This window comes from Astatotilapia calliptera, chromosome 3, assembly GCF_964374335.1.
Source record: "Astatotilapia calliptera chromosome 3, fAstCal68.1, whole genome shotgun sequence".
Lineage (NCBI taxonomy): Eukaryota > Metazoa > Chordata > Actinopteri > Cichliformes > Cichlidae > Astatotilapia > Astatotilapia calliptera.
The window spans coordinates 14,029,750-14,043,746 of record NC_137424.1 but is presented as its reverse complement, the minus strand read 5'-3'; the positions used below and the strand labels follow the sequence as shown (position 1 = coordinate 14,043,746).

At 42.8% G+C, this 13,997-nt stretch overlaps 1 protein-coding gene across 2 annotated transcripts in view; it reads right to left on the bottom strand.

Annotated features, from left to right (window-relative positions):
- Positions 1 to 13,551, bottom strand: part of nat16 (N-acetyltransferase 16) — a 43,204-nt gene extending 29,653 nt beyond the window's left edge. Inside the window, exon 1 of one of the 2 annotated variants that reach the window (XM_026160981.2) lies at positions 13,369 to 13,551. The gene's annotated coding sequence lies outside the window, so the exon portion shown is untranslated. The remainder of the gene's footprint in view (positions 1 to 13,368) is intronic. The other variant, XM_026160974.2, reaches the window with a different exon arrangement.
- Positions 13,552 to 13,997: the final 446 nt, after the last annotated feature.

Below are 13,997 nucleotides of genomic sequence, written 5' to 3'. Positions count from 1 at the left end.
TCAAGGATGTGTCCTCTCACCACTACTGTTCTCCCTCTACACTAACGACTGCACCTCCAAGAACTCGGCTGTTAAACTCCTAAAGTTTGCAGATGACACCACTGTCATTGGCCTCATTCAGGATGGTGATGAGTCTGCATACCGGCAGGAAGTTGAGCGGCTGGTACTCTGGTGCAGTCAGCACAATCTGGAGCTGAACACTCTTAAGACTGTAGAGATGACAGTAGAGCTGGGCGATATGAGATTTTTTCATATCACGATATGTTTTTTTCATTTCAGGCGATAACGATATCTATCACGATATAAGCCAAATAATTATATTTGTAAGATTTAAATGTGCCGTTGCTCACAAGTAAAATGTGAAATAATCAGCAGCTTGTTTTTATTTAAATATTTATTTCCCATAATAAGTTCAACAGGGTAGATGTACTTAAGGAACATGAGACTTTTTCAGATAAATAAAGGCAAATATTGCAAACTACACAAAAGGCAGCCGCTAAAGCGTTTAAGTTTCAAAATAGAACAAACGAAACAGACTAAATTGTCAATTCCACTTAGAAACAAAATATTAATTCTAAAAATAAATCTTAGTTTGTTTTACAGAAGAACAGACAAAACTGACTAACTTTTGTCAGTATCAAATAAACTGAGAACTAAAAGGAAATTCTCAATCTCTCCTTGTTGTATAGCTTAGCTTTTCAAACAGTTTTAACAGTTACTGTAGTCTGACAAAAGCTGAATGACGAATCAGCGCATCCAGTCAGAGATTGAGCATGCACCGCTTTATTGTATTTCCAGACTTGCTTTCGGCACAATTTACAGTGCACGCTACTCTGCTTTTTGTCAGACTTGAAATAGCCGAAATACCTTCACACTACGGAGCTTCTGTGGCTCTTCCGTTCGACAATCTCTCCGGCATTGGAACCATCATCTGTTTTCTCTTCGGTCACGCTCGGTTGATTTTTCTCTAGTCGGCACACTCATTTCCTCCATTACCCGGGCGGCACGGTGACTGGCTGCTTCCCAAACACATACAGGTGCGGCTTGGCACTTGTGCTGTACGTAACAAGTCACGTGACGTGCCGCTGGTTCAGCTCTGCAGTACTCAATTTGGATTGGCTGTTCTTTTTTTTTTTTTTTAAGAGGACAAGAGCGGCGAGGTCTATCGCCCAGCTCTATGTAGAAGTTTAGATTAGTTATTTATAGTTGGTTTACACAGCTTTGTGTATGTATGTCTATGCATGTGTAATGTATATATAGACGTATGTGTGTGTGTGTGTGTGTGTGTGTGTGTGATTGCTGTGCTTGAGAGCCTCCATCTACCGGAACCAAATTCCTTGTATGTGTCTGCACATATACTTGGCCAATAAACACGACCCTGATTCTGATGGTGGGACAGATACCTGCAGGACTTTAAACTTTCCTTTTTCACTGGAGTGTGGTAGGACAAACAACTAAACAAACACAGACCGGGCCCTAACAATCCGTCAGTTATGAGATATTCATTCATACATTTGACTCAGAGACTCCGCTCTGCCCCCTCTTAACACCACCCAAGGCTGCTACACACTTTCCCCCTCTCCCTGTGACCAATCACACCACCCCACCCCCTCCCTGAACACTCCACTCCATATGTCACTTCTACGCCTAATCACTCACCACTTTACTCCCTCGCCAATAGCACCCCACCCCCTCCTTGAGTGCTGACAAGGTGAGGAAGAAACTTAAGAAGTTCAGAACCAGAAAGGCAACAGGCCTGACGGTGCTGAGCCTTATTCTGGAGAAAGTCCCAGTCCTGTGGAAGACTTCCTGTGTGGTCCCAGTGCCATAGACTGTATGCCCCAGGGTGACTAACCACTTCAGACCTGTGGTCTTAACTTCCCACCTGAAGAAGACCCAGGAGAAGATTGTTCAAGATCACATCCAACCTCTGGTGCGCATGCTGCTGGACCACCTGCAGTTTGTTTCATGTAGATGATGCAGTCATCTTCCTCCTGCACAGACCACTTTTACCGTTGGATTATTAGAAGCACTGTGAGGGCCATGATTTTGGAGTTCTTCAGTGCCTTCAATACAATCCAACCAGCACTGCTGAGGGAGAAGCTGGAATCAGCAGGGGTTGACTGTCAAATGACTGCATGGACATTTGACAGTCCATGCTGTCTGCCAACTGGTATACAGCACAACCTGGAGTATAGGAAGGTCATCACCGACCTCGTCATCTGGTATGAACTCAGCCACCTGCACATAAACACCAATAAGACAAAGGAGATGGTGGTTAACTGAAAACCAGCCCCCATCACACTGATGACCATCCATGGTTTGGACATCGAGGTAGTCGACATGTACAAATTCCCAGCTGTTCACCATAACAATAAACTGGACTGGCTACACAATGTTCATGCTCTGGGCCAAACGTGGCTCTATCTGCTGGGCAGGCTGAGGACATTCGGGGTGTGAAGAACACCACTAAGGACCTTTAATGCCACTTTGATTACTTCTACTATCTTTTATGTGGTTGTCTGTTAGGGAGGTGGTAGCACGAAGAGGGACAGGAAACAGCTTAATAGACTGATGAAGAGGAGCAGCTATGTCCTGGACAGTCCCCTAGACTCCATAGAGAAGGTGGGTGAGAGGGGGATGTTAGCCAAGCTAATGTCCGTCATGGACAACAACATTCAACCTCTGCATGAGACCGTGGAGGCCCTGAGACGCTCCTACAGCAGTAAATCGTTACAGCCCCATTGTAGGACTGAGCGCTACCGTAGATCCTTCATCCCACAGCAATCAAGCTGTATAATACAAACACAGGATACTACTATTATTATGTTTATTATTTTTCTAACATATCTCTAATTCCCCATTTCCTCCTGTCCCTTGTGCTGCTGTAAAGGGTAAAATTTCCCCAGTGTGGGATTAAATAAAGTCTGTCTATGTCATCTTTCTGTGGGTCACCTTCAACAACACCAGCCTAATGCCAAATCGCCAGAAGGTGCCCCCTGCTGCCCTCGTTGGCACCCAGAAGTGTTCTGTCTCTGCACCTCAGTACCAATGACAACAATCAAGCTCTGAAAGAAAAGCGTCTGGACTTCTTTAAGTTTCCTTGAAGACGTCTGGATCAGCCAAGGTTTCGGGTGAGCCCACTGTGAAACTTGAACTCACCCTATCATGTGATTTACTGAGGTCAAATGGCCCAGGATGAGAGCGGGCGTTAAGGCATCTGGACTATAGATGGCAGACAGTTGGTGTCGTAAGCCCCGCCCTCTGTTCAAAGATGGTCGCTCACTAAATGGCTTCTTCCACTCCTCTTTCAAACCATCTGTCTTCTCTGTCCAAAATGTGAACATTGGCATCCTTGAAAGAGTGACCTTTGACCTCTAGATGCAGATGGACAGCTGAGTGTTGCCGTCACACCCTGAGGTTAATTATGGCGTTCCAGTGCTGAGACTCATTCTATTTACATTATATACATCTGGATGAATGTTTAGTCATCCAGGTAAGAAGAAATGTTCGTCTGGACATTTTCAGTGGAAGAAACATTTTATGACTCAAATGACTCAAATGTAACAGAAGGAGAGGATATTTCCCCATATTGACCTCTCTTCTCTGCTACCTGCACCCCAATAGAGCACGTGGCTCTCAGACTGCAGGCTCACTTGTGGTTCCCAGGACATTTAAAAGTAGAAGAAGAGGAAGACCAGCTCTCTTCTGTAGAACCAGTTTCCAGTTTCGATTTGGGAGACAGACTCTCTGCTTTTAAGATTAGGCTTAAAACCTTCACTGTTCAACTCTGGCTCTCTTCCACGGTGTATCTTTTGTCCTATATTCCTGTGCGTTCTTCTTCTCACCTCACCCCTAACTAACCCCTTCAGTTTATTACATGCCTGCAGAATCAGCCAGCGACAGAATCCACTCAAGAACAATTTTATAAACTGAGAACGTTTTTTGGCACAAGACCGGCATCACCATTAAGTACCTATGATAAGCTATTACACAGAGTCACAGTAATTAGCTACATTTGAATTGTTTTCTGTTTTCTGAAGTATGCATGGATATTTTGGCATGGAGGAAACCACCACCCATATTGCTAACAAATGTATTACTCTTTCCTTAGTGGATTATATGTCTGATGTACACACAGCACTAAGCAAATCCCTCTGTCACTATTCTTTGTCTTGAGGGTGATCATAACCTCTCCATAACCTCACATTAGCAAAACCTTCAAAGCAATCAGAAAACCTCGTGAACAAAACGAATCCTTTTGACTAATAATGAAGAACTGCCTGTCTATAAAATGAATGAGGGTCAAGGGGAGGCAGCGATTGGTGTGGGGGATGGGCTTGGATTATCTGTGTCATTACTGCCGCAGCTTTCAGTGGGTGTTATAAATACGATGAAACACTAGAAGGTGAGAAAACTGCAGGAATGACAGCTTTGTGTTTTGTATTTCTGGTCTGCTCTGTCCATTTTCAGATAAGAGTAAAGGCGTGAGTTAAGCAGTTTGCTCAGTTACACACGGTTTTAATAAGCACTGTTTCACAGTAGTACATCTCGACTGAGGGCTATCTGCAAGCAATGAAAACCTCTTTTCTTTCTGTGTAAGTCTTAATGCTTATCTGAAGTTCATACTCTGTCAAACCTCAGCTTTCCCTGAACCATCTGTTTAGCTTCTTTAAAAAAGAACCTCCACTCCTCTTCCTTCTTGCAATCCTACCCCCCTCTCTTTTTTTACTTCTCTCCTCTTTCACCCCCTCTCATCTTTCCTCTCTGTTTGACCAAGCTGCACTGCAGCACATGTGCAGTCATTAATTTCCAAGGACAACGCTGCGCGTGACTGCGTGTGCGATGGCCCTGACAGGTACAGTAGGGAACACGGAGCTAAGAAATAGTATGCACAGGTATACACAGAGGAGGCTGAGGAGAAAAGGGAAAAAAGAACCACAGAAACAAGATGAGAAAACGGGGAAAAGATAGGTATAAGTACACATAAGATAATGCGGGAAGAGGAAGCAGGTGGGAGCACAGCTGGAAACTATAGACATAATGAAGTGGGGGGAAGTAACAACACAAGACGCAGAAAACAACATTACAACAATAAAACAGGAAGAAACAACTGAACAGGAAACATACCTAACTTAGGGATGAGAATCAAGAACTGGTTCTTGTAGAAAGCTGGTTCCTGATAGTCCAATTCCTTGGAATTATGAGTCTGCCTGCCTATCAATCCCGCTTATCGTGTCAGAGGAGGATATAGCGACGCAGTCTAGAGCATGGATATGGACATTTATTTTTATCCATCCATCCATTCACTTCCGCTTATCCTTTACAGGGTCGCAGGGGGTGCTGGAGCCCATCCCAGCTGTCTCAGGGTGAAGGCAGGGTGCACCCTGGACAGGTCCCCAGGCTGTCGCAGGGCATTTATTTTTATTCCATAAAAAAAACGAGATACATGGTAAGGTGGAAAACTGCATCCAGGGCAGAAACAGCTGCATTATGTTCCTGACACAACTTTGGTTCTTTGCAAGCATCTGCCAAGACAGCATGCTAACGCTAAGCTAGCCAAGAACCCAGAGTGAAAGCTGAGTGAAAGCTGACCCCAGCAGCCAGGTCCTTACCCAGTCAGGCTGCAGCCTCCATTTCTACCTGTTCACCTTTCTAAAGCAGAATCACCGCGGCGACAGCTTTTATCTTTGCTTTGTGCGGTCAGCTTTGTATTCTACTAAGAGAAATATCTTAGAGTCCTCATTAAGGATTTGTGTTGTTGTGTGGAGTTGTAGCCTCAGGTTTATATTGTTAAATGGTGATTATGAGACAGCGTCTCTAAGTAATTCAGTAAAGTACTGCATTACATTTAAGGAGCGTGTTCTGTGCAATACGTGTAATAATTGTGAGTAATGACTCCAACAGTGATCACAACATAGAGGGGAAACACCTCAACAATCATGCACAAAAATTTGACCCACAGCATGCATTTAATTTGCATGAATGTAATGTCTTTATTGCTGATTAGCGACGGTGGTGACAAGAGAATCGACAAGGAATCAGAATCACTAAACTCGAATCAATTCCCGCCGACGGGTGAAACAAAAGGTGTAAAACAGCCAAAAGGTCAGGAGAAAACACACAAATCTAAAATCAACACAGTTTTGCAAACACAAATATCTACACTAATATCTAAGCCAACTGTAAAATTATGATATTATTTTATGCCATGTTAGACCCCGAAATAAAGATTGTGAATTATTATGTAGTTTTAGTTTGCATTATTCTCCTGAATTAGAAGAAGGTGATAACTATTGCAGTATTTAAACTGATTTGCATTGCATTAGACTGCTGATTTATTGTGAATGAATGATATTGTTTATGATGCATTATACTGTTGAGTTATAAGGAATACTGTTCGCAGAAAGTCATCGCCTTATTTGTCTGATTAGAAGAGAACAGAACATGCTGGAGTTTTCTGCCCCATCTCAGCACGAGCAGATAAACAGGGAGCCAAGGTCGTAGCTTAGGCGCCGTGTGAGAGAAAGCATGTGAATGTTTAGGCTTTTATGATAAGATGGGAGAACCAGAGGCTATAAGAGTTTGAGCAATGCTCCACCACTTTGAGATTTGAGGCTGTCTGCATCAGTGTCCATCTCCCACGTGTGTGATCATTAAATCATCGTTTGACTCAACCCGACCGGACCAGTGTTGTTATTGTGGTTTTTCTCTTGTCTCCATCCCCAATATTTTGAACCTTAACACAACTCATAGGCTCTGCATAGCTTATGACTCTAGACAGAAATATGCTGATTTCTTGTCACCTCTTCATCGTACTTTCTTCTGCCAGTTCAACAGCTTTCATGCAGCTGTTCGACTGTTCTAAACCCGCCAAAGAGGTGTAGCCTTATGCAATTGTCCAAGTGGCTACTTTTGTGTCTTTTGCAGTTTTCTGTTAAGTGCTTTAAGCCCCGTACACCTGTAGTGGTCCAAAACAATTTGGCACCAGGACAAATCAACAGCAGACACATAATGCAAAAGAAGGCATTGCTCACACCACATCCAGCTAACCAACTTCACTTGCTGGAGCGCTTGAAGTCGCCATCCTCAGGCAAGCAGTAGCGAACGAGTGAGTGCCCCTGCTGTGATGATGTGTGAATAACATTGAATTGTCCAATCAAATTCTTAAACAAGATAGGCAGTCCATGCCAACTGGTCAGGGATGCACAAAATTGCAGCCCGAGGGGCAAATTCAAAGCTCCAACAGACACTCAGGCTCAGACCCCTGTGACTGGAAAAAACTGCAGTCTGTCCACAGACTCCCATTTGGCTGTCACATAATCATCAGAATGTAATCATGTTTGGCCAATAGGGCAGGCAACATGACGTACGAGCAATCTCATCCATTGAAAACTTATTTTTATAGTTGTTTCTCACGATATTTTTATGGGAGTGGCGTCCTAGCGCCCTCTATTGATGAGCCAACATTGCTACACAGGGGAACATGGAAAAACAATGGACAAACGCAGAAAAGACTAGGACACCAAGCAACACAAAGGGAACTAATGAAGAGAGCCAATAGTACACAGCAGCCAAAATACAACAGTCAGGCGTCGTGTGATGTTCCAACACGTTCTGTCTCCCAAAGTGTAACATTTACATACGCTGGGTGACAAACCGTCAACATCTTACGCTTCTGGGTACCCAACATGTCCCTCAATCACGAGATCGGAAAAACGAGGAAACATGAGAACTGTTTGGAATGAATCTAAATATGTACGTTCATTTTACTTAAATGTCTTGGGAAAACACTGTCTAACATCATTAATGTGCTGGTTAAGGTTAGAGTTTGGGCTGGAATACATGGCTGGAACGTGTTTTACCACGGGAGCATCAGTCAACTGGATTTCATCCATAACCCGGCGTGTAGCATAAGAACGTGGAAGGTCACCTTTCGCGTTTCTCAGGAACGCCTCGGGACGTGACAAATCATCGGGATGTAACACCTCGGGAGTGAGAACAGGCTGGATGTTCTGTGATGGGTTTTTGTTTGTTTATTTGTTTTCCTGGGCTGTCTTTCTGCTTAAACACCTGCAGCAGGACAATGATCCAAAACCCAACAGTAAGTCTACTCAAAACCACTGAAAACGAAAAAAAACCAAAGGGACAAAGGTTGGGGAGAGTCCTAGTCAAATCCGAAACCCAGAAACATCTGATTGAGATGTTTTGACATCACCTTACACAGGATGTAGAATCCACTGCAGCTGGATTAAAATAACTGTGATAACTATAGTGGGACAAAATTCATTCAGACACGTGAAATATCAATTGCCAGTTATAGCAACTGCTTGACAGCCAAGAGCAATGCAACCAGTTTATAGGTTTACTTTATGACTTCTCACAGTTCAGTTTTTAGCTTTTTCCATTAATAAACTGCATTTTCTATTTGCTCTGGTTATCTTTGTTTAAAATTACAAATTATTTGATGATCTGAAAAATGCAAGTAAGGGGGGAAATGCTTTTTCACAGCACTGTATAGTGCAGCCTCCACCTGCACTTTTTAGTTGCATCTTTGTGAGCTGCTCAGCTCAGTATAGACATAAAGACTTCGAACATCAATAATGTGTAAACACTGTTATGCATGAGGTCTCTGTCGGCTAATATTATAGAGGTCTCAAAGTCCTTTAAAACAAGCACAAATCCACTTAGCCCAATTACGCAAGAGCCATGTACATAGTCACATGATTCGTTATGAAACATACAACAAGCACACAATCAGACACTAGATTGGAATCATTGGTGATGAGTTGGTGAGGAAGCAGCACAAGCATGAAGTATAAAGCCTATCACTGTAACGAGCTGTGCACGCTGACTTAATCACCTGTTAGGCTCACGCTCAACCATCTGAACCCAGGGTAGCAGACTATGAGCGGATCTCTGTCCACATAACCGTCCCGTGTTGACGTCCACTGCCTTTGTCAGAGAAACAGTGTTAAAAAGATTGTTGACAAAAGTGGACAGAGAAGGATGTCCGTGTTGTGTTTTCTCTCACTTGCATGATTAATACAATAATGCCTCCTCTCTTTCAACTCCAAATACCAAACTGTCAAAAGAGATCAGCTCATATCAGAAGCTCTCTCTCTATTCAAATCAGCTGGAGGCGCCGTGTTGTCACTGATCCTTTTATTCTGCATGTGTTAAGTGGAACATGTCATCGCTGATGGGTGTTTTATATGTACGAGTGTTGAGCCATATTTTACTAAAACCACTGCATGACATGCACACTCTGCTGATTCGTCACAGGGTGTGTTTGTATTTGGTGATGCAGACAATGTAAAAGTGTTTTTATAGATGTTTCTAACCTTCAGTCTCTTTGGCGCTTGTGCAGCCTCTGGAGCACAGAACACACACCGTTAATTTTTAAAAGCATGCATTTTAAAGTTAAAGTAGAGCCTCCCTCATTGGGAATAACACTGATAGCGCAGGCAGCGTTAAAATAATTAATTTAACTGAAATATTTATTTCACAAATCGTGCTAGTAAACGATTTTCTGCAGCATTAATCTCATGTGCAGCAGTTTCGGATTTTACCCTTTTTTTATGTTTTTGAATAGTTATTACCGTTTTATTATTATCATCTGTGATTGAAGTGGGGAGCATTAGCATTAGTGATCATGGACGTTTTAGTATTAATTTAATACCATGTAAATTCAGGATCAATATACTGATGATGATACCAATACTTGTTCAGCCATCTTATGCGGTCATGATATGGGAGATGAATCATCATCAAGTCTGAACCCGTTTTAATGACCATCGTGTGATTTTTACTGTCCAGAATAATTACATAAACCTTTCAGCTAGCTTGTATTTTGGAGCCCTGGAATGTATTCAGTTCAATTTAATTCAATTATCTTTATATAGCTTATATACCTCAAGACACTTTCTATTGTAATGTGACGACCCTACAATAATGCAGAGAAAACCAACAATACAGGACTTGGCAACAGTGGGAAGGAAAAACTCCCTTTTTAACTGGAAGAAATCTTTGGTGGACAAACTGAAGAAGAGAGCCAAAGATGATTAAACACTAATGATTAAATGCAGAGTGGTTCATAAGCTCACAGAGAGTCAAAAATGTATGGGCAACAAACACCTGGGAAGCCAGCAGCCTAGGCCCATTGCAGCGTAACAACGGGAGGATTCTCGATCATCTGATCCAGCCCCAACTCGAAAAGGAACGTTTTAAGCCTAATTGTGAAACTCGAGAACGTGTTTATCTCTTAACTCCAAGCTTATTTCACAGAACAGTGTCATGAAAGCTGAAAACTCATAAGTAAGGGGCCACAAGTAAGTCTTAGAGCAACCTAGCTCCACTAGGGTGATCCGAACACGACTCCAGGATTCCTCAGTGTTATTGGCAGTGAAGTTAATTCCAGGCACAATAAGTATCTGGTCAGACACAATGACCTCAGTTTATCTAAATGTAGAAGCAGGAAATTAGAGGTCATCGAGTTCTTACGCATAATGTAATCAGAACTGGTCCCATCACGGGATCCTGTGGAATTTAACTTGGTGTGTGACTTTACTTGGAAAAATTAAAAGGAGTCTATTGCATATGATTCAAACCACTGCACCTTTACTTCCTATGGCATGCACTACTTTATATACTAACATACTTTGGTCTACAGTATCGAACGATGCACTGAAGTCTAGCAGGACAAGCGCAGAGCTGAGTCCACTGTCAGAGGCCGAGATCATTAGTAACCTTCACTAAAGCTGAATCCTGATGAAACTCTTCCTCTGCAGACGATCTGTTAGCTGTTTAACAATTCTTTGGAGATTTGTTTGATAAAAGGAAGGTTGGAGATTGGCCTATAACAGGCTGAGAATGCTGGGTGAAGTGATGGCTGTTTGTACTAGTCTCTGAATGTTTTTCATGTTTACTCAAGAATTTCAACTCATTTATAGTTAAGCATTAGAAAATTGTTTGAATACCAAGACACTCAATGAATGGTAAACATATCATTCTTAACAATGTGCTAGATTAAAAAGGAACAGAAAAAAATGCTATGACATTTAATGATGAATTTCAACCTGCCATAATGCTGATTTTGAGGAACAGTGGAGCTGTGCACACTCGGTCAGTTTTATTTCATTTATTTTTTAAGGGTTATTTGACTCAGTATGCAAAATGCTTTTAAATATTTAATGAGGAAAAAAGAATGTTTGTTAAATGTACACTTCGGCAGTTTGGTTCACTGTTATCACATCAACACTCTTCCTTTACTCCTGAAAGAATAGAAAAAGCAAGAAAACAAACCTTTTGAAAGATGACCAAAACCTGGTGACAAATCAATACTACGTAACTGAGTCATGAAGTAACTGTGCTGCTATATATTACTCAGTAACGAAAGGCCACACCTTTTCAGTGGAAGCCTTAATTTGGGTAAGAGAAAAACCCAATCCCAAAAACTAAGCGTGGATCCCTCTCTGAGATGTGTGACGGTAGATGAGCTGGGTTGAAAATGCAGACTGAGCCCTCATCCTGCTGTTTACTAAGGTCCTTCTGTTATAATTATTCAAACTTCCCCTCCTTCTGGCTTCTCTCTTTAGGAGTTCCCAGAGCAGATCATCTGCATCTCCATCTCATCCTATTCCTACCACCCTCTTCTGTCACACCAGCCCTCTGCATATTCTCTTTCACTGCATCTATGAATCATAAACTTCTCTTTCTTCTGCCTCCATCTTCAGCATCCTTACATGTCCACTACGTCTCTGCACATGTCTGAACCACCTCAGCCTTGCCTCTCCAAAATGCTTGACCTGAGCTGTCCCTCTGATATGCTCATTTCTAATCCTGTCCATTCTGGTCATTCCCATTGGTCATACCCCTGACAGCTCCAGTTCAGCCTCTGGTTTATGTTAGTCCCACCATCTCTAAAAACCATCCTAGTCCACAAAGAGTCCAGCCTGGCCTCTTCTGTATCACCACTGTGAACCAGAAGGGGCTCAGAGCAGATCCTTGATGTAATCCCACCTCCGCCTTGAACCCAACTGTCGCTTCTACATACACCTCATCGCTTTCTCCTTGTCCTCATATACGTGTCCTGCACCAGCCAGACATATGTCTCTGACACTTCTCGTTCCCACATGCCTGTCTTGGAGTGATTTCTCACAGCTACAAAGACACCGTGCAACTCCTTCGGACCATCTCTACACTTCAACACTCAAAGCAATTATCACATTTGTGGGGCTCTGTCTGGGCATAAAGCCGCACTGCTAATTACTGCTCATCACCTCTCTTCTTAGCATAGCCTCAACAACTTTTTCCTCGATGCGATGAGTCATAAGCTTTATCCCACGGTACAACATCCTTGTTTTTGAAAATTGGTACCAGGAAAGATATTCTCCATTCCTCAGGCATCCTGACCCTCTCTAAGACTATGCTTAACAATGTGGTCAAAAGGTCCAATGCCCACTCTCCTGGGCATCACGATCTGGATCAACCACCTTCCACTCTTCATCCTTTCCAGAGTGATGAAGAGTAGAAAGGCTTTCACCTTTTATGAATGTTGAATTGATTCAGTTTGAATCAATCATCTATTAAACCACAGAAGAATTAGACTAGACCTTAATGAGCTGGTAGGTAATAAAACAAAAAATGTTCAAGAATATTAGCAAGAAACGCCCAAAAAGGTCTACATGAAGTCACTCACTGTCCTTTTTAAGGACGCAGATTGTGTTACTGTCAGAACTTCTCTGTTCCTCGCTGTGAAAAAATTGAATAGGTCGTCTAAAAGATGTGAGTAGAGATAGCAGGTTGACACTAACGAAGTCCTAAAGATCGTTTTATGTTTGAAATGTGGCAATTTCTCAAAATCAGATGAATTTTCTAAAATTAACTATACGGGCTTTTATTTTGAAATGTTCAGCGCGTTACAGCATAATACATTTTTCTGCTTATGTGACGCTGTGGATTAATAAGTAAACCCTGGCCTTAAATCATGCGGACAAATTATTACGAAATTCCAAAAGAGAAAAACGTAATCACAGTAATAACAGTGGTATTACCGATTAACGGGAGGACATATGCGTGGAGGGACAACAATAACAATAAGAATAAGAATAATAACGCAGAACACGATGCAGTTGTCTGTTTTGCAACAATACTACCAAAAATAGAATACTGCAATACTGCCCATTAAAATAACTCGCATCCATCAAAACGTCATCACGAAGCGAGCCGGCCTGCTGAGCACCGCGCGCCCCGCAGCCCGTATAGGATGGTAGTATAAGCTGGTAATTTTCCTTTAGACAACATATAGGACAGCGCTGAGCCAGCATCTGCTGCCGAGCCTCCAGCCCTACGCTGTTCGGGTCTTACCACAGAGGATGGCCAGGAGTAGCGTCCTTAGAGTCGGTGTTCGGAGGAGTCAGGATGGCTGATGGTGGAACGGCTAATTTCGGAGCAGAATAATTCCACCGATGAATGAACGACACAGACCAGCCGGTGTCCCCGGAGATTCAATACGAACCCCAAGCTCCGCCCATCCCAGTTTCCTACGTCAGCATCCATACTGGGTTCACTGGAGCGGCTCAGCATCCCCCTCCCCCTCCGCTATTTCTGTGTGTCCGTTTGCGTGAGTTTGACACCATCAGGGACGTGCAGAGAATTCCAAGCAGGAGCAGCAGTGAGCCATTTTGCATCAGTGTAGCGGACATGTTTGTCCTTTGCTGGCTCAAAAATGAACTCAGGTCAAGATGCGCTGCAGATAATCAGGTGCGAGCTGTGATTTCTCTTCTCACGCTGCAGAAATGTTCGCATTCCCCAGTGTGCGACAATTAGAGGACTTTTGTAACAGTGTATCACTACAGATCCCCTTAAATGTTTAAGTCTGTTAGTGTTTCAGACCTTTCCCGGTCTGAAGGGTCCTCACTAAGGACAGTGACCCGGAAGGATCCGGTTGGCGGCCATAAGAACTGTTTAGTTTCTCGGACAGGACATCCAGTCAT